Below are 22,075 nucleotides of genomic sequence, written 5' to 3'. Positions count from 1 at the left end.
CTTTTCGGTGGTCTCAGGCAGAAATGCAGAGATCTATATTATATTCCCCACTTGCAGTCATTTACTATTCTATATACCTCAGTGGTGCCAACTCCAGGATCTAAGATAAAATGAAAAAACAGCAGCACTCCGGAAATGTTGTAGAAAAAAGTGACTTTATTCAAGTGCACACAGCAACGTTTCGGGCTTAAACCAGCCCTTTATCAAGTCATTTACTATTCTATATACCTCAGTGGTGCCAACTCCAGGATCTAAATCTCAGACAAACTAGAGGTGTCTGGGCGTAACTAAGCATGACAAAATGTCCCAAATAAGACACTTTGGTTCTTCACATGAGCACTGTTGTGGTCAAAATTCTTTGTGTGCCACCAGCCATAAAACCTGATCAATATAGTTTTGTTATTATTATTGTTCTGCTCCATGACGAAGTCAAATCAGCATTAGCCTACACGTGCAGCCCTGTGGTGTGCCCCAAACACTCTACACTTCTCTATCCCCTCAATGTGGTAAATGGTCCATTTTCATTCAGCCTTCTCTAAACAAAAATCTAGTTAATTATGCCAGCATGCTGTTACTGATATTCCAATTAGAACTGTGTTCCACCACAGGGGAGCACAGGAGGAAACACCTCACATTCTTCCTAATGGGGCTGTACTAACACAGGCCCATGTAAGTGCCAAACGCTGGTGGAACACAGTATGTTTCATTTCACCTGCATTAAGTGCTTACATGTGTGTGTTAGTACAGCCCATCATAAAGAATGGAGGAATGGGATGTGTGTCATCCTGTGCTCACCTGTGATAGAATGCAGGAAAACTTCACCACAGTGGACCACATAAAGGGCTTGTAAGTACAAGCCCTTAGAGGTGCTGAACTAGACAATGTGGAAGGGCACTGGTTTCACAGAAGTTCAAAGAGCTGCACCATTTTTGTTTCCTAGATCAGCTGTTTAAGGTATACCATTAAGCTGCAAAAACTCAGAAAAAAAGCAAACCACTTAATTCTGATTATCCCATTTCAGCATTGTGAAAAGAAAAAAACAAAAAAAATATTAATAGATTTGATAGAATATTGGTTCAGATTTGGCAAAATTCTAACACTTAATTATATGTGGGCAATAATAATATTTTTTTTTGGCACCAGCAAAACTATTAATACAATTTCTCCTTGAAAGGACATGGTTAATATCCCCCTCATTTAGGTTTTACAGGATGCTACACTTGTAATAAGAATATTTTGTTTACTTGAGTGCCAAACCACATGTTTTGCCTAGTTCATTCTGAAAGTTTCTTTAAGGTCACCTAGCCTACCAGTATGACTAAGCCTTCAGTGAAATAATAAAGTCATCTGTTTCCATCATTAACTCCTTTTTTATGAGTAGCACATTTCTTATATGTTATGTAATTTGTAGCTACTATGGACTTGATTCTTTTCTTCAGTGTTATCCCAATGGCAAAAATCACTGAGCCTTTCTGACAGAGAATCTTGGAAAAAGCCACAGCCTCACGGTCACCTTTCCATTCCTGTAAGGCTGTATTAGTCTTGCACACTGCATCTGCTTGCCAGTATATTGCATGTCACCCTTCTTAGCAAAACTTTTCACCAATGGTTGCCATGCTAACAAATTAATATTTTACCTTGGCAGGTTGAAGCTATTGTCTGCAAAAGCTATCTGGTTTTATTATGCATTAACAGGGAATATGTGGACACAGTGATCTGCAGAGTATGTTTTGTACCATGTAAAAAAATAATACATATTCTTTCCTTGAGTAACTTGACTTTTTTGCATATTTCAGTCTTTTCTTCATATTAAACTTTTTCTTAACTGCCAGCAACACACAAATGCACAAGTCCCTGACAGATTTCACCTGGTGTAACTGGCTGGCAACAGTATGAGCCATCTTTTGCAGTGTGCTGCAAAAAAATCAACTGGTTGGGCTGTTTGCAGTAAGGAAAATTCGGTTGAGAACACACAATAATAAAGCATCTATATCTTAAAAACATATGGAAAAAATAATAAAACCTACTTGGGAAAAATAATTTGAAAAGAAGAAAGAAATCCTGCTTAATACCATGGCAACCTTTAGATCACCAACCACAAACTATTTTCTAAGGTAAATAAGACCCAATCAACCAGATACCTACTGAAATCCAAAACTGGAGAGCTGCTACACAAAAAGCTAAATAACTGGAAAACCATAAATAATTAAAAATGAAAACCAATTGCAAATTGTATCAGAATATTGTCTCCATCATACGAAAAGTTAACTTAAAGGTAAACAACCCTTTTAATAGTAAGACTGCAGCATCCCCTTAATCAATTAGGATTCCTTTTGCTCCTCTAACTTACTGGGCCTCTTCCCTTAGGAATTTACTTTGGCTTTTGGCTACTGAGCATGCTCAGTTCATCTGAACTTGGGTTATAAAACATGCCCTCCAGTCTAGCAGCCAATAAAGAGATGGCAATGCTGATTTCCATAGAAACTTTGCTCTAGCTCTATGGTCTGCTGGAGAAACATGTTGTTCTCTTAACCTCCTCTCCTTAGCTCAGCTTAATCACTAGAGTTTTTGATCCAAGCAGATCTTTTTTTATCAAAGTAAGTTCTGCCTGTGTAAGCCTGCATTCTTTATTGCATGTAACATGCATGTAAATGTCATTGACGATCTTAGAGTAAAAAAGGCCACCTGGTGAAAGCTGCTATTTGTTTTAGGAAATTGCAACGGTGCTGGCGAACAGAGGAGATATATGCAGTACAAATTATGCGGTATCGGTGGGAGAGATGTGCCCAACTTATAAACATGGTAGGAAAATGTAGGGTTTACATGTCCTTTAAGCATCAACCAGAGCAAAGATTCTTAATCTATGAGGGCCAAAAATGTGTCCACATGCTGTTTAGATCCCTATAGTACTTCTTCTAATTACAGTGAAATTGGCCCTACAACAGAAGAAAAATGTAAAACAAAGTGCTTAAACTGTGAAGATATAAAACTGTGCTTCTGCCACATTTTCTACCCACAAAACAAAGGGGGGGGTGTTTCCAGCAGAACTGCAGCTGCCAGTGCCAAATACTGTGAAAAATTCTGCAACTGCAAAATTTAGTAAATGGTGTGCAAATTGCACTGTGACAAAATGGGCAGCAGAAGGGGGGGGGGGGGTAAATCATGACCAGATACATGCATTTTAACTGTGTGCAAGTTTAAATGTACAATAGAGAACATGCATGGGCTTAGTGCACAAAGGAAGCCCTGTACTCCGTTAACCCAGGTGTTAGGTACAGGGCTCTCTTGCAACTCTCCACAGTGGAGTGATGTCAGGGATCTAACACAGTGATTAAGAGTCTCCAGCAATTAGATAAAACCACGTCCAGTTTATGTAAAGACATCAATATCCAGCAAACAAAAATCCATTTGAGAATCTTCAAGTCAAGTGAAAGCATAGATCATTTTCATTAGAATGAAAATCACTGTATCAGAGTGCCCCTTGGCACCAAATGAAAATAAACATTACTGCAAGTGCTTACTGTATGGTAATTTACATGCTTATTATATCTACTTATATTGTTTCAAAAATTATTATGTAAAAAAGTTATCAAAAATTGCTAACCTTTATTACATTTCAAGAGCTTAAAATATTACGATTCACATAAAACCACCCTAAAAACACATAACTAAAATAAAGGTGCATCTGCCTCCAGTGTCTCATCAATTTAGAAATGTTTTGAGGATTTTTCCTCTCATCTACTTTCCTTTACCCTTCTAAACTCAGTTTTAAATACTTGGACAATTGCAGGTGGCTGACAGAACTCTAGCCTACCATTACCTAAATAGAAGCCCCAATGAAAAGGATCAAGAGCTCTGTGTTCCATCAATTTAATATCCCAGCATTAACGCTAGCCAAGCAGACAGCACTGCCTGCCAAGGCAAACATATGGGACTCAGCTGAAGTGATCGGGGGGCTGGTTTTTAGAGACAGTTCTCTAGTCTAAACTTCTTAAGGAGTCAGAATAAACGTGCTTTCATTCAAAAGGTGCTGCTTCGTCTAAAAGCACAGAATCCTGCTTGAACACAGCCACCTTTCACCCTCACTGTTTCTCTAAGATGTACTTAGTTCAATGGCTGCGTCATAGTTACCTGCGTTTCATTTTCTACTTTTTTTTTTTAACCCAAACAGTAGAAACTGTTTGGGTCACAATAATTTGGCTAAAAAATTCCCTTGAGGGTGCAAACTATCAATATAAACATCTCATATTTTCACAAAGTTCTATTTCCAGTAACTATGATTGCTCAACTTATAGATTTAAAAGAATTCTTGGAATGCTAGTTAAATAAGTAGTACTTTCAAAGAACAAAATATGTATATGATAGTCAAAATTATTTTTGAATTACATTAGACAAGAAAGTGATCAGGGAAGAAATTTGAATTTAGTATTTATTAGTATTTATGCATGTATGAATAACTTTATGTGATAAGGGTAAACAAATGTGCAACACAAAACATTCTGGCAGTACAAGTGACAAGAAAGAAAGCAAAGAAAGTGCCTAAACCTTTTTAATTTTCCATTCAAGAATGCTAGGTTGTATGAAACTACTGAGACACAGAACAGTTTAAGTTGATAAAAGTCTAAAAAGTCTACATGGGGGGGGCAATATATTAATTATTATAATTTTATTTCATGGGTGAGAGATGTAGAATTGAGCACTGCATTTAGAGCACACAAAAGCTAAGTTAAGGAAGAGCAGGCAACAGTTAGTTTAAAGGGGATCCGTCACCCTAAAAAATAATTCCCAATCCTTTTTATCATGTTAGTAGAGCAAAATAAACTTTACTTACACTATATAAACTATTTCATTATTTTCCCTTCAGTCTTGTAATTTACAGTCACAGCCAGCAGGAAAGCTGTGTCATTTTGAGAACACTTATTAAGGAAAGCTTTGTATCACCCCAAAATCTTATGTATTTGCCATCTAGGTGATATCTAGGAAGTTTTGAATGGAAAGTTAAAGAAATTGTAGTTAAAAATCTGAGCTGTTAATCATACATTGGCCCGATGCCTCAGGTATGGATGATTTCTTTTAAAAAAGAATTTTTTTTTGTGTGGGTGACAGGTCCCCTTTAAAAAAAGCTAATGGGAGCTAATCACAGGACAAAATCAGAGTATGTTATACATAAAATGGGAAAATATTTAGGTAATTAATACCAGAAAGGAAGTAATGAATCTTATAGTTTTCTAAAAACATTTGTAACTTTATAAGTCCATGTTCTATGCTTTCCTAAAAGCTATGTAACAGACAACTTGCTCCTGAAGTATCCGGAGTTTTCTAATTAGGGATGCACCGAATCCACTATTACAGGATTCGGCCGAACCCCAAATTCTTTGTGAAAGATTCTGCCAAATACCGAACCGAATCCTAATTTGCATATGCAAATTAAGGGACAGAGGGGGTAAACAAAAAACGTGTGCATAGTGCGTGGCAAAAAATCTACAACTTCCGTGTTTATGTGACAAAAAGTCACATGATTTTAAGTATTCAGATTCAGTTTTGCCAGGACCATGGATTCGGCCAAATCCAAGTCCTGCAGCAAAAGGCCGAATCTTGCCTGAATCCCGAACCGAATCCTGAGTTTGGTGCATTCCCTACTTCTAATGTAATCTCTCCAATCTAGTTAGCTCAAAAAAGGCACCGGCATTAGCACTATTATGTTGACAACTTAAAAGCATAACATGGCCCTGCAGGGTAGATTTCCTGGAAATATTTACATAATATGTAATCCTATTACATTAAATATAAGCATTATTATATGCACTTGTAGCCATCATGGAAAGTTAATTTGAAATGGATTACCAACGATATATAACATTAAGAATACCTATCATGAACAGGATAAAGGCACAACATGAGAACTTCAAAATATCCAATCCATCCTTTGCACTCTGAGTGGTAAGTTTATCTGAGGAGTCATGCTTTTAACAATCCAATAATTAACTGACAAGCAGTAAATGAAGCTGTGTGTTCTTCCTTCTGTCTTGTATAGTTAAATCCACTAATAGTGTATAAAATGATTCTCACCTGCAGTCCTCTTTCCTCATGGTGCCATCTGTTCCCTGGATGTTTGTCTTAACATCACCATACAATATAATCATAAAAGAATAGGAACAGAACTTACATATATCATCTAGGCTTCTTGACACTTATTAAAGCCCAAGTTTGACTTATGTAGTAAAATCAAAGTTTTAGGGGGTTCACAATGTAAGTCAAACTGTGACTTGAAATAAAGGGTATGCCATTCCTCATCCTTATAATCCTCATGAGTATAAATCTACTAATAAAGCATATTTGCTTGGAAGAGAGGGTGTAAAATGAGGAAATTATGTTGAAAAACACCTTATTGTCTGCTGCGGAAACAAGAGTTCCATTTTAAACCATTTGTAGGTGCTGTGTGCAACACACAATAGAAGTGAACATTACCTGCATGATAGGAAAGCCACAAATTAACTCACAAACTCCACATTATAAAATGTACCATGTACCACTACATCAGGGTATTAATCATACAAATAATACAGTGTACTATTTATAAATGGTAGAATTTTACAAAGGGGATAATATTGTTTTTTTAGGTCTTCTGGCACTTTCTTATACTCATTGCAAAAGATCTAGATCAGTAATTTCCCCCCTTTAGGAGTGGGGAATGAGGGGCACAGTTTGGGGGGAACCCTGCTTTAGGGCAGTAAGGTAGAGATTTGTGCTCTTTTAGATTGCCTTGAAAGCACAGCTTCAAGGTCTAGAAAATGTTTTGGAATGAACACTTGTTCACTTCAACACCTAATTACTGAAACAGCAATGTTTTATGTGTATGTATTATGAATTAGCATCTTCATCATTCTTGTACCAGTTTAATTTACTTTACTTTCATTACATCCCTATTATGCCCCTATAACCTATTTCTTACCAGGACATTAAACTGAATTGATCTTAGAGTACCTATGCTTGCATACCTTCATAGTATATCTCTGTATAGACTATAAGAAATACTAGGAAGTCATCTGTTCTAATGCTATTCGTGTGTAAGATCATTAAAGACTTGTTTCCTAGCTATTTTAGACTAACTTTTCTAAAAAGTCATAAAATCATAAAGCAATAAGACAAAGAGGGTTATACAAAGCCTGATTTGGCCACCCACATGCTAGGCCTAATTGAGTTGATCTTATCACTGGGCTTAGGACCAACCATAGATGGGATTCACAAAGCAGCATGATTGATATCTTACAGATTTTTAGCCTAATATCAGGCTAGCAGTCTAGCAGATGCTTGTGGCCAGCTTTATTTTTTTTGCATTAGGGAAGTGTTTCTTTTTTTCTACAACTCATTTCATTTAAATGCTTACATGCATTCAACCAGGTGGGATTTAAGCTGGGTACACACGTGCGATTTTCGATCTTTCGTGTGACCATCGGTTCCCACCCTCCACAGACGTTCAGGGCTGAATCATCAGATATGTAGGTAGAAACAATAGGATTTCTACCTCCTTCTGCCGATTCAGCCCTGAAGGTAGATTTTGCCTTCAATGGCTCCCGATCAAAATCTTTTAACCTCGGCGAGTCGACTGATATCCGCAGTCTTCTGCAATATCTGTCGTCTTGTCGACTTGCCATACACGCACCGAATATTGTACGAAACGAGGTTTTGTACCATATCATTGGTGCGTGTATGGCCAGCTTTAGCCTCCAAAAAAATGTTGGTAAGGTCAGTTTGCTTATATTCTGTGTTGGAGACACCACCTGGGCTGATTACTAGGATTTTGATAATTACCCATTACATGATTCATTTTTGATGAGATATGTATCAAGACAAGGAAATTATTTTAGTAATTTATAGAAGAAAATTATAAAAAATGGATTAGTAACTATAATATAATTATACACAAGATTTTTTGGTTATGCGACTAATACGATCGTTTATATGGACACAATGACAAACAGGAACTGTCTGGAAATAAGCTGACAAGTGTACAGTATTATTTAACTAAAATGTCAACTGCCAGACTCCACAAGCAACAAATTTATTGAAATTATTAGTGGCAACATTTTTATCATCAGCACACATCCGATAATTCTTACAATATGACTGAACTGAATACAATATAACACCTGTATTGGTTCTTATTGATGAGATGGTTATATTGATATCAAACATGATCATTTGTGTAACTAAATATGGCTAGATATTTTATAATGACAAAACCATGCTGTATTTTTTGAAAGAAATGCAAAAGGGAGGCCCTCGCCTATAGAGTCCATTATCAGCAAATAATTCTAATTTTTAAAAATGATCTCCTTTTTCTTCTTTAATAAAAAAAGAGTCGATTGTTACCTTGATGGTAACTAGGCTGCATGAATCCATATTGGTGGTAAAATAATCCTATTGGGTTTGTTAAATAATTAAAAAAGAGATACTGACACCAGAAATTATTTTTGTTATGTCTTTCACAACATTGTCTTTGCATGCTATTTCTAATTTTGCCTCAAGTATTTGGCCAATGCTTTTACATTACCTATCTGACCCCCTATATTCCTCTATAAGGGGGCTGCCATATTTGTGCAGCAGTAGTCTGTTCAACAATCAACATGACCTATAGGTAACTTTTAATGTACATTACTATTTTGAAGAGTAGTGATACTGACACTAAGAAAAAACTCTTCAAAATAGTAATGTATATTAAAAGTGCTGATTGTTTTTTGTGATCTGCTTTTGTAAATAATTGGTACTGTATAGTTTTTCAGCACCAAAAATGTGCTGAAAAGTCACCCTCAGCATATACTCGAGTCAGTTGCAATGGGTCCCTCCAGACTAGCACCCTCTGTCCTTTGTGTGCAAATTAGGCTACCCACAACCAGACCCTCCAGTGCCCTGGCCCACTCTCAGTCGCAATACATATTTTCCCTCACGTGTTCTCCGGGACCGGGTCTGTTGTCAGTTAGCCAATGCACAATGAGTGTAATGATGTGACGCTGGCGTCCTTCACGCTGGACACAGAGGTGCTGGCGCGTAAGGGAGGGAGGGAGTGGCTGCCTGCCTTCCTTCCTTCTAGTACTCTCTTCTACATCATCGCTTGCTGCAGGCAGGGCCTTCTAATCTGAAGTCTTTTAGACCAGTCCGGAGAAGTGGATCTTCTTGCTGCTGCTTTGGTGAGCTAAATTATCGTGCTGCAGCAAACTTTGGGGGTGGGTTCATTACTCCATAATGCCAATGGCCCACGGCTACCTTCTTTAATTTTATTTTTAAGCCCCAAAAGTCTGACACTTTAGTTTGTGGCCCCACATTTTTTTAATCTTTATGCCTAACTTTATAACTGTCCCCTTCTCTCTATGCTCTACTCATAGGCATCCTTCTAGAGACTCTGGCTGCAACTTTTTCCACCTTCAGTTGCTTCATCTACCATCCTCACCTGTCCCATCCTGCACTAGACATTGCACTTTATATTCTATATAAACTATATATAGTTTTGAATGATCATTGTTGAAACCATATTGTTTTTATTGACCCTCTTCTCCACGCACAGAGCTAGTTTACCGTTTTCCTTTGAAATATTTAAAAACATATAACCCACTGATGCCTCAATTAATGCTTATACTCGAGTCAATAAGTTTTTCCAGTTTTCTTAGGTATAATTTGATACATTAGCTTATATTCGGATCAGCTTATACCCGAGTATATACGGTACTTGAAGTTTTTAAACCTGATTGTTTTGCCAACAAGTCAGTGAGAATTGTTAGTTCCTCATACAGGAATATAGGAGATATGTGAAAGCACTGGGCAAATGCATAAGGGCTCTGGCACATGGGGAGATTAGTCGCCCGCGACAAATCTTCCTGTTCACGAGCGAATAATCTCCCCGAAATGCCATCCCACCGGCGAAAATGTAGATCGCCGGTGGGATGGCATACGTGGCGGCGTTGCCTTGAGAGGAAACTTCCGCAATTTCACTGAAATTATAAAGTGAATACAGTAATTGCATGAAAAGGTTCCATTTATTTAGTTATAATTTTATCATTATTGTATTATTCAGCATTCAAAACTTAGACATTTATGCAGATATGAACGTGGGACTCAATAAAACCTCACTTTTTTCACTTGACTTGATGTCTCCTGTGTGAAAATTCCAGCGAGTGCCGTCATTTCTCTCATATATATATATATATATATATATATATATATATATATATATATATATGAAATATTAAATATACTTATGCAACATCCAGTTCAAATGCCCCAACCTGAGAAGGAACTGAGCACAGGTATAAAATAAATGATCATACCCTTTTTAACTTCTAGATTATCTAACTACTAACATGTGTGCATACATAATGCTATACAATGTAGTAACCCCTTAACCGTTTAAGGGGCATATTTATTATGCTGTGTAAAAAACGGCAAGAAAATTCGCCACACATTGCCAAACTTTGCCGTGTAAAAATGGCGTAAAAACGGCATAAAATCTGCGTAATTTTGTTTACGCGTTTTTTCTTCCACCATAACTTACGGAAAATAACGGCGTAATATCCAGCGTTCAGACAGTGATCTTTTCCATTTATTTTACACAGCTTTTTACTCCATTTTTTCAGCGAATTCGTTTTACACAGCATAATAAATACACCCTAAAGGTGGCCATACACGGACCGATTTTTTACTTACAAACGACCGATTCCCGAACGATCCGATGGAATCGTTAAGTTATCGTATAGTTGGTGGTGTACGAACGATCGTCGGCCCACTAAACGAGCCGACATTATCGTCCCCAAAATCGATCGGCCAGGTTTAAAAATTTTGGTCGTTTAACGATAAAATCTGCCAGTTGGTGTGAGTGTCAGACATTTGTCTTTCAACGATTGTTCTCTGCGCATGTCACGATTGCCAGCAGCGGAAGTCAAAGACATTCGATCGTACGTAGATGTACGATCGTACGTATTTTACGATAATGATGCGACGAAATCTTTCCCGAATTATCGTTGCCCGTGGATGGCATATCGTATGGGAACTCGATCGCCATACGATCGTTTGTCGATATAATCGTTCATCGCACAATGAGCGAAATCGCCTCGTGTATGGCCACCTTAAGGCTTCCCTTTGCCCTCCAGAGTACCCCTCCCCCCCACTCGTGATCATGAACATGGTGGCGGCCCTCTTACAGATCTAAGGGTCCTCTTCAGACTGCCTGCATGCCTACCTTGTATATTCACATTCTTTTTGGGGGGTTTACACAGTTAGAGCACTCACAAATATTATAATATTAATAATTATTTAGAATAGCAAAACTATTGTAATTAAGATTCTGACCACCCCTTTTACCAGGGTAAAAAATGTATTGGTTTTATTGGATTTCAATGATTTTATGGCATTTTGTGAAGTTCTTGATTATTTGTTTTGCCTAGGAACATCTGATCTAATCATACTGGGCATCAAACTGTTTAGAAGTGCCCTGGTTTTCATATTAAGGATGTTTTGTGTTGGTACATTAGAGTATGTGAGGCATATGATGTTGTAAAATGCAAGCTCTGAGAATTTTTCAAAAAATTTCATACAAAATGTTAATTGTAGCTTAGCAATTTAGTAGTCAGAGTACAAAGACATATTTACCCATTTCGGATTTAGGGTAGGGGGTCTTATAACACATAATACACATACAGGGTGCTTATTTTGGAGCAGACAGAGTATAAGTCAGAGTATAAATTCATATATAATTTTCAAGCATTCAATGACAAACCACCAAGTTAATTATAGCTTTGCAGTTTGGTAGTTTAAAGCAAAAAGACATATTAACCCATTTTGGATTTGTCAGTATGTGTACTTTCCAAAAATATATGGTTTTCTGTCTAAAGTGACCTACATAATAATTTGTATGTGCTGTTTTCATTTTAGGTTCTCTACATTTCAGATGCTCGTGTAATCTTATTCATACTGGGCAACATTTGGAACTGCCCCTCTGAACAGACCCTGGTAGATGCCCTGGAAGATGAGTTGCATGCTGAGGAACTTGTACACATACCACTCTGTACTTTACAGATTGTTCCCATGCATTAAGGATGTATTATGGTTCTCTAGGACTATCACAGGCCGATATAGCCTGTTTAAGGACTAAAACATTACCTGAGGAAGAAGAGGACTAGTCCACCTCTCCTTCCCCATCACAGGACAGTAGGGGGTTGTTTACCTGCCTCCTCTTCCCCTCATGAATACAACACTACCAAATGCAGCTGGTTCTATATTTAAATTGGTGGCTACACATAGACCTGCAGCAATTAATTTGGTATGCAGGGCAAGGTGGAAAGTGCAAAAACATGGTGGACTGCGCTAGTTTTGCATCCCACCTTGCACACTGTAAATAAGTCCTTTGGGCATGTGAACTCCCCAACCCTAAACTCTCATTCTTCTTTCTCTCCTTCTCTCTGTTTATTGTATTTGTTTTATGATGGTAACGACATTACAGAAAATGTATGTTTATCAAAATGTTTGTTTTTTTGTTATATATTTTAATTTCATCTTTTAGTATATTTTACATATAATTAAGTATATTTTTTTAGTAAAAAAAAACTATAAACTAAAGTTTGCAAAATATAGTAATAATAGGAGCAAAATGTAGTGCAGGCATGGGATCTGTTATCTGGAAACGTTTCCAGAAAGCTCTGAATTAAGGGAAGGCCATCTTCCAACTCTATTTTAATCAATAATATATATTATAAAATATTTATAATATAATAAACATTGCCTTGTACTTGATCCCAGCTAAGATATAATTAATCCTTATTGTGGGCAAAATGATCATTGTGGGTTTATTTAATATTTAACTAAATGTGTAATGTGATCCAAATTACGGAAAGATACCTTATTTGGAAAACCCCAGGTCCCAAGTATTCTTTAAATTAATTATAAAATATAATCAACAAAGGGAATTTAGATGCAGTAGCCCTCATTCAGAAAAATAAAGAAAATATGCTGGTAAATATATTTCCCAGTGCAAAAAATGCCATTATATTATGATCATCTGGGACTATGGCCCATAAAGCATTTTGACAACTGATGTAATGAGGCTGAAAATGGCAGCAGAAAAAAAGTCCCTATACACCTGTCAACACTTTCAATAGCCATTTATTGAAATGCCCTGACTAAACTAACCACACATAGGTGGTGATAGGCAGACCTCCACTTAGAAGCACTCAAGTCTAAGTTAAAAGACATGAATCTAAACAATTTAAGAAATGTTTTAGAAATTATATTGTCTTTGGCTATGAATACTGCACTATATATTTTAAACTATGTAATAAAGAAAATAAACAATATATACACTAGACAATGGTCCTGGCTTTGAGCACCTTCTCAGTGTAGAGACAAATTAAGGTTTAGACCTTTGCACTTAGAAATATAAAATGCATAAGTTCTGTGCTTTTAAGCATGAACTTCAGATAGCTGTTATGAAAGGCAAGATTGAGCATTAAAACAGTGAGCCCTAGTATTATTTTAATGTACAGGGACATACTGTAGATGTACAGATGTAAACAGGTAAATGAAATAGTCAGTCTCTTTATAGGTTAATCCTTGTAACCTGAATCAAAGTTCCTATTGACTGTGGTGCTTAGACTTCATATGAAAGTGTATTTTGAAGGAGCAGAACACAGAAGACACATTCAGTAATAGCTTTTTGATCTGCCTTGTTTATTCAGTGCAGTTCTTTACTGTATCTAGAGTTAAAACTGCATGTTCCAGGGGTGCATGTTGGGAGCAAAAGAGACATCAGCAGAGCACTTATAAACATTAAAAATGGTATAAAAAATGAGTAGGTTTTTTAAATTGGGAAAGGAATGAACAGCAGAATATAGGCATTAGGGATGTATCAGATACCTTAAAGGAACTTCATAAAAGGCTGTAATGTAGATGTCACTTATTACTGTAATTTAAATATCTATATCTATACCATTCATTATCATATGTATTAATTAAAAAATATGTATGTAGGTAAATTGAACTTTTTTTTATTTTATTCTGGAATTCCTTTAAACTTTAAACATGTTTGGTTATTTGATTATGGAATTCCTTTACACGTATTTCTTTTATATCCCCTTGAACTGGAAACATTGCCCTTTGCTATTAAGGTCATATTTGAAGCTGAATGGCAAAGTTGTGCTAAAGTTGCTATTTAGATCACCAACTTTTTAAATGGCAGTCAGTCAACAAGCATTTAATTTAATTTATATTTAATTAATGAAATAATCTTTTATAGAATCCAGTTGTCATAAGACCCTCAAACACATTCTAAAGGCTAAGTTGCCCATAACTGGCGTTAACAAACAGTGCTAAAACGTGATGACTTGAAAAAATAGTGGGTCAAGAATTCCTCTTGTTTACAGAGCTCTTCAACTTGGAATTCGCTGAGAGTACAGACTTTCATTAATAATTTTTATTTGCATGCTATTTCAAGTAATAGCCTAATTTTCACAGTTCTTGTAAGAGATTTTAAGAGATTAATTTAATTATCATGAAAAAAGCAAGGAATCCATATAGATGTGTCTACTGAAAACTTATTAGGCCCCCAGAAGCTGCTGTTTCCTCCCTGCACTGGCAGATAAAATGACCTTCTTTATGTTTCTTATCATCCACATTTCAATTCTAGAGCCAGCACGATAAGCAGTTAATAAAAGAAATGAGGCCTCCGTTACTAACACAAGATGCAAGCTCTAAATGTGCAAAATGGTAGCTCTCATAACACAATACAATAAAGCGCCCTTGTTGCACCCCAGTGCATCTGTCCCAAGGAAGCAAGGAACCCCTGTATTTAATGTCTACTATAAGCTGTCCAAACTGCCTTCCATCCCTATTAACTTCTCTGTGAAACTCTGACTACAGCAAATGGCCAACAGTTCTGTGCTATGGTCAACCTAGTGTTTTGTGTTCCTGCAAAAAGCCACAAGTATCTGTTTGCATTGGGATGCTGGATTATAAAGTTTTCAGTAAAAGAAAAACATCACTGTGCTGACTGCAAAGCAAAACAATTTACTTCACAATTTACTTCACAATCATGAGAGAGCTTAGAGGGTAAGAGAGGTAATCTGAGCATTTTGTTTCATTATTAGCATCTCTGGAGCAAAATTGTACCATTTTGCCTACACTGCAATGGAGAAAAATCAAAATACATGAAAAAGTACAGGGGTAGAGACGACAAGAATAGGTTAGGGTGTAGGACTAAAAGTAAGAGATGAACAATAAAACAGAAGTAAAGAGTGTGACTATGCAGATTTTCATTCATCCAGGTCATGGTATATCTAGTATAAATAAATGTAAAGCAACTGGACTTGTTAAGTAATCATTGAAGACGTTTTACTACTCTTCCGAGCGCTTCATCAGTTCAACTGACAGGTATAGGAAGTCCTCAGCATATGTACTCTTCCACTAATCCAACCACAATGGCACTTTGTAACTCTTCAGAGAGGTGACATCTGAAACTCACAGAGGTGTGAATGCTATGGAGTTACTTTGAAAGGATTACCAAAGTATCATGCAACTCATCAAAACAGGTGTTACTTGTTAGAGTTGCATGAATGGATGTGTAAAGAGTTCTGAAACTGCTGGGGTACAGATGTTAGAACAGCATTATATGTAGCAGACAGATAGTGTTGAAGGGTTGGGGTTTGGGATGGTTTCTCCACTTTAACATGAATAGCCTTTTTTACACCTCTTTCAAACCAGCGGTCTTCTTTGTTTAAAATTTCTCTAACATAATTTTTTTTTTTTTAAACTCATTTCCAACTGATATTTACTTAAAAGTCTGAATTTAAATATCTGTGCAGGAAAACGTAGCAGAAAAGTTGCCTAACTGCAAAATTTTCTAAAAACCAAAGTTTCGACACAAAAGAAGGATCCTTCTACATGATCTCAGCAATTTTTATCTGGTGAATTGTTGGATTTGGATTTTAAATTATCCCCTTGGTGTCTTTTACTACATATGGGGGATTGTTTTTGGTAACATTCTCAGTTTTGCAAAGATGGCAAACACAGGCATTCCATAAAAATTAAGACTGACTTCTAAGATAAGATAAGTCTGGTATGAAGCAGAGGAGAATCATGTTGGTGAAATAAAGGTGAATACATTTCACACTAAAATCTACTACTAGTAAAATAATAGGTAACATATTGTGTAATAAAGATCTAGGTTTGTTGGCAGCCAGTTCTTTGACCTGGGTTTTTTATTCCAAAGAAGTGAGCTTAAAAGGTAACTATTGCTACTTCAAGTGTATACCATGTTGCCACGCAAAAAATCAATTACCATAGTGAATTAAAATCCTGTGTTCAGATTTCACATTTTGTAAAATCTAAACAGATTTTTTAGAAATCATTTGAAAGGTTTCACTGGCAGGAAGTGCAGCAAGAGGGCACTGATAAATTATCTTTCAGGGTTTATTTTTCCTGTGTGTAAGCCCAACTGGTAAGTCCACGGCCCTATGTTGCTGTCCATAGTTTTACACGGTAATCTCACATATTTATAAACACATTCCATGATTTACTATCTGAAAGTGCAAACTGTACTAAAAAGGTGCAGAGAAGTACCCCGTGTACTGGTTTATTTCTGTGACAATGGCATTCTGCACTGGCATGACATAAAAATTACAAATTAATCTTAGTAAATTATATCTCCTACATGCATGTACTTTAAATAAAGGTACTAGCATCCAAAGCTGCTTCTAGCATTTCCCTATACTTGCAGGATGCACGTTGCTATGCCAAAATCACCCACAATGGCCAATTCAGTCAGATAATTCAAAGGATGGCCAATATATAACCTCCTATATAGTTTCATTTTTAACTGACCTTTTTTTTTGTTCCTGACTCATCAGGCTTCCAATTACATCAGATCATACCCCTTTTCTCACCAGTCCATAGTCTCTGTAAAAGGATTATGACACTATAGGAAGGTTGTGAGTGCTAATAAAGAACAATGTGATAGGATGGAACCTTAATTTACAGAAAAAAAGTAAAAAATAAAGGAACTGTTGACCTTTAATTCTTATAAACACTGATGTATTCTAAGATTCAGACACTCACTGACATTCATTTTCAGCAGCCGCAATTGCTGTTGTGCAGAAATGGGTGCAATATGTTGTATGTCTACTATGGATGCAATGAATCCACTATTTAAGGATTTGGCTGAACCCCAAAGCCTTTGTGAAGATTTGGGCGAATACCGCTCTGAATCCAAATTTGCATTTGCAAATTAGGCTATGGTAAAGTTAAAGAGAACTGCGCTGTAGTTAATAATTTTCAACTTCCGTATTTACGTGATGAAAAGTGATCGGATTCAGTTTGGCCAGGAACATGGGTACAGCCAAATCCTGCTGAAAAAAGCCTGAATCTTGACCGATTCCCGAACCAAATCCTAGATTTGGTGCATCCCTAATGCATATACACCATTCATTAAAAGTTTCTTGCAGATGATTCTTGCACTTCCCTATAGTTGACATTATTAAACACCTTAAATAAAAGACTAAAGGGATATTTTATAACTACCAGCACAAAGTGCAAAAAAAGACATATATCGCTGTTTTTACCCACATTACGTTTCCCAGAAGTTTAGTGCAAATTAGCATCTATTTTTTTTTAAATTGTACAGGTTGCAGCTCGCATTATTTCCTTTGTATTTGTGTTGGAATTGTGTCACTTCTAGCATATAGCACTGACAACAAAATTAGCAACCTATTCACTTGGTGCAAGTGAGTAGCAGCTATTAAAGAAACCCTCTAATTATAGGCTGGCTGCAAATGTGGGGTTCTCTTGCATTAATCCATGCACTTGTGTGCAATTTGTCTGAAGAAAAAGCTTTCCTAAATAGTGTCAATGATCACTTCATTTTGCATCCATATGTGTTATTTGTGTTTGTAAATGAACCTTTCAAATAACATATTGTTGAGTTATTTTACACTATTTATAGCTTTAGTCAATAAATAATTCCTGGATTGTTATACATTACTCCTAAATGCAATTGTTCGCATTATCCAGGGAAAGTCCTTAGTTGTGACTATCAGAAAATTTTCTTTACACTAGAAACCTTTCAGGTTCAAACCGGGACAAATTAACAAAAACTTGAATTTCTTTTGACTATAAAGTAGCTCTCCCTTTACTGTGTAAGTTGCAGTCAGAAAGGAGTTCTTCTAATGAAATACCATGATGTAATTATGCCTAGTTTCCTCATTATATATGGTAGATGTCTCCTTTTTAAGAAATTCTTTAGCCAAAACACAAAGGGTCCCTGGAAATAGTTTTTCAGTGCTGGGTAATTATTCACTGGCACTAAAGTAAATCTTAAGATAAAACAAAGTTTATTAAAGTAAGAGCTCTAAGTATGTTTTAATTAAGTGCTGAGCCAGTACCCTTTTGGCAAGATCCTAGTCATTTATATGAAGAAAAGAGGGGCTTATTTATAGAGATTAACTTCTCATTAAAATGAAAACTTTTTTTTTAATTCTTTGAGAATACCAAACATTATGACATTGGCACCACTTTCAATATTAGTCTCTTTGTCAAATAATTGGCAAAACTTTAATTAGCAAATGAGTTTCTATAGCAATAGCCATTATTAAGGAAGCAATATTTAAACGGTCTTATTCTGCCGTTTCTTGATCTAATTATAACCAAAGGAATGTACTATTTTGATATTATGTGAACTTAAACAAATAGACAGGCAAATAGCAAACTAATCATGTGGGGAATAAAAAGAATACTAGCCAATTTGTTATTACAGTTATGCAGTTAATGGATCTATCTATTCTAGCATCTTAAAAGAGATGCTTAGGGGGTTTCTGGATCGCCACACCTTAAGGCAACCAAAAACATTTTAAAATTCAAAAATCCAGTATATTTGTTTTGCCACCAGCAGGGATATATGCTAGCTTAGTTACAATCAAGTACAAGGAATCATAAAGAGAATATTTAAACAACTTAAAGTAGTGCTGGGCGGTATACCGCCTCATACCGAATACCGTTTTTTAAAAAAAAAATTATATTAATTTTTTGCATACCCCAATACCGGTGTGCGCGCGCCTCCTATCTTCTTCCAAGTGGATTGGGGTTGCGCCCCGTGCATACGTGACGTCCGTACGCACGAGCGCCCTGTGCGTATGTGACGTCAGTACGCACGAGTGCCGCGTGCGTATGTGACGTCAGTACGCAACAGAAGCGGCATCGCTGGAGGATCCCGAAGTTAGGTAAGTTCCACTGAACGCATGGGGGCGCTATCTTCAGGGGTGGCCTGGCCTGCAATCCTGCTTTTTTTTTTAGGGAGGTGCCTGGCCAGCTATCCTAAGTCTGACTTCAAGCTTGCCCATACATTTACTGAGGAGATAACACATTTTTTTAAGGATTGTTGTCATGGGGACATGTTTGAATGCATGTCTGAGAGGGTAAGCAATTTTGATTAGGAGACCTGATGTATCACACCAGGCTAATTAATTGCTATATAGCACACACTCTCTAAGTATATACTTTTAATTGTCAAAGCTGACCGTATACAGGCAGAATACAAATAAAGAGTAATTCAAGGGGGGGGGGTGGCCTGCAAACTATTTAGGGGCCCTGGCCAACCAATGTTAATTGGAAAAAAAAAATACCGTCAAATACTGTGACACCGATATAATTTTGAAAAATACCGTGATATAAATTTTTGGTCATACCGCCCAGCACTAACTTAAAGTGCTACTAATCACATTTTAGATTTTAGAAAAAAAAAACCTTACTGGCCCTAATTTGCCACCTCAAGGCCCCATGTTCTTGCGTACTTGTGTTGGTAACTCTTTATCCTTGCCTTCTGAAGCTGTGATGTCAAGCTTAAGGCTGGACAAGTTGTGTGAACATCCAATTAAACCCAAAAAGTCATTTTTGCCAAATAAAAGAAAGTCTAAACAACTTTCCAAAACATGTTATACAATATATAGCAGTGTTTACTTGTTAAATGTGTTATATGATATGTTTTATACATTTACATATGCAGTTAGTGCCTTTTTCAGTGGCATAACAGCCAAGCAAGCTGCCTGAGTGTGCCATTCTCTGCCTGCCCTATGCTGCCTGAGTGTGCCATAATCTGCCTACCCTATGCTGCCTGTGTGTGCCATACTCTGCCTGCCCCATACTGCTCATGTGTGCCATATTCTTCCTACTCTATGCTGCCTGTGTGTGTGCCATACTCTGCCTGACCTATGCTGCCTGTGTGCGAGGCTCTTCCTGCCCTATACTGCCTGTGTGTGCAATATAATGCCTGCAGTATGCTGCCTGTTTGTGCCATACTCTGCTTGCCCTATGCTGCCTGTGGGAGGTTAACCTGGCAGGGGTTTTTTCTGGGCGTTTGTTAGCATTTTAGATGTAGTCTTTATACGGTCCCTAAGGTGTGTAATTATGTGTTGGGGGTTGCTGTGCTATTCACAGGAGAGGCATATAGATTTAAAGATTTTGTCTTAATATAACATTAACTTCTTTCACATATGAATGAAGGGTGATATCCCTGCAGTGAGCACCAACCTTTTGGGGTTTTGCTGTGCTACTATTATGAATGTGGGCAAGGTCTTAAAAGCTTTTGTGATAACATGGGTGTGGTTTGAAGTGGGTGCAGTTTAAAAAAGGGGAGTGGTCAAAAGCCATGTATATCTACCTATGTATTGTGCATTTGTCCATTTTAAAGGGGAAGGAAAGGCTAAGTCACTTGGGGGTGCTAAAATGTTAAGCACCCCCAAGTAATTTGAATCGCTTACCTCGTACCCTGGGCTGGTGCCCGTTAGGAGAAAACAGCACCAGCCTGGGGCACCTGGGGCGATGCGCTTCCTCCTTCCTGCTCCGTTCAGCCTTGACTGTGAGTCAGGCGCATGCGCAGTAGAGTGAAAAAGCCGACTTCTCTGTTAAAGTTCGGCTTTTCACTCTACTGCGCATGCGCGCATGGCGAAGAAGGAAGGAGGAAGCGCTGCAGGCACCCCGGGCTGGTGCTGTTCTCTCTGTACAGGGGCACCAGGGGTACGGGGTAAGCAATTCAAGTCACTTGGGGGTGCCTAACAATTTGGCACCCCCAAGTGACTTAGCTTTTCCTCCACCTTTAAGGACCTTATATTTGTAGTCTGGAGCTGAAATGTATTAAAATAGTTTGTCAGCATTACACTAAATGCTGAACTTCAGCAAAAGAGGGGTTAAACAAATGAGTCTAGAGAAAGGAAGAGAAAAGAAAGGTGCACATTTAAGTTTCATTGTGTGCTTTAAAGATGCTTAAAAGAACAGTAACACCAAAAAAGTGTTTCAAAGTAATTCAAATATAATATACCGAAAAGTGTTTCAAAGTAATTCAAATATAATATACCGTTGCCCTGCAATGGTGAAAGTTGTGTGTGCTTCAGAAAGACTACTACAATTTGTATAAATATGCTGTGCAGCCATGGGGGCAGGTATTTAAGCTTGAAAAAAGGGGCAAATGCACAGGTTAAAAATAAGCTCTGTACCATACAGTTGTGTTTTACAGAGCTTATCTATGTGCACGTGCCATTTAGCCCTATTTTAATTTAAATAGCTAACCCCAGTTTTATTTATATAAACAATAGCAGTCTTTTTAAAGCAAACACACAATGTTACCAGTGCAGGGAAACAGTATATAATATTTGATACATTTTCCATTTGTGGTGTTGTTCCTTTTGTTTCTTTAAAGAAGTCTGCTGGTTAGAGTATTTGAATTAATTTTTTGATGTCTGTCAGGGTGTTATCAAATCATAATTGAGACTGCAGAGCAAACATCAACTCTGGCAGGAGCTTTTACGTGTTTGTTTACCTTTATATTAACTTTTAGTAAGTATGTATGTATGTATGTATATCTTTATTTATAAAGCGCTACTTTATGTACGCAGCGCTGTACAGTAGAATACATTAATATAAACAGGGGGTATTAAAATAGATAAATACAAAGTATTACAATAAGCACAAATAAATAAAAGATACAATTGTAATAAGATAAGAGTCAAGACACAAGAGGATGGAGGTCCCCGCCCGTAGAGCTTACAATTTA

At 37.0% G+C, this 22,075-nt stretch overlaps 1 protein-coding gene across 1 annotated transcript in view; it reads right to left on the bottom strand.

Annotated features, from left to right (window-relative positions):
• Positions 1-22,075, bottom strand: part of adamts3 (ADAM metallopeptidase with thrombospondin type 1 motif 3) — a 113,296-nt gene that overhangs the window by 73,731 nt on the left and 17,490 nt on the right. The gene's annotated exons all lie outside the window — the stretch shown is intronic.

This window comes from Xenopus tropicalis, chromosome 1 (assembly GCF_000004195.4).
Source record: "Xenopus tropicalis strain Nigerian chromosome 1, UCB_Xtro_10.0, whole genome shotgun sequence".
NCBI lineage: Eukaryota > Metazoa > Chordata > Amphibia > Anura > Pipidae > Xenopus > Xenopus tropicalis.
Note: the sequence above shows the minus strand (reverse complement) of the source record. Positions and strands in the feature narration are given on the sequence as shown.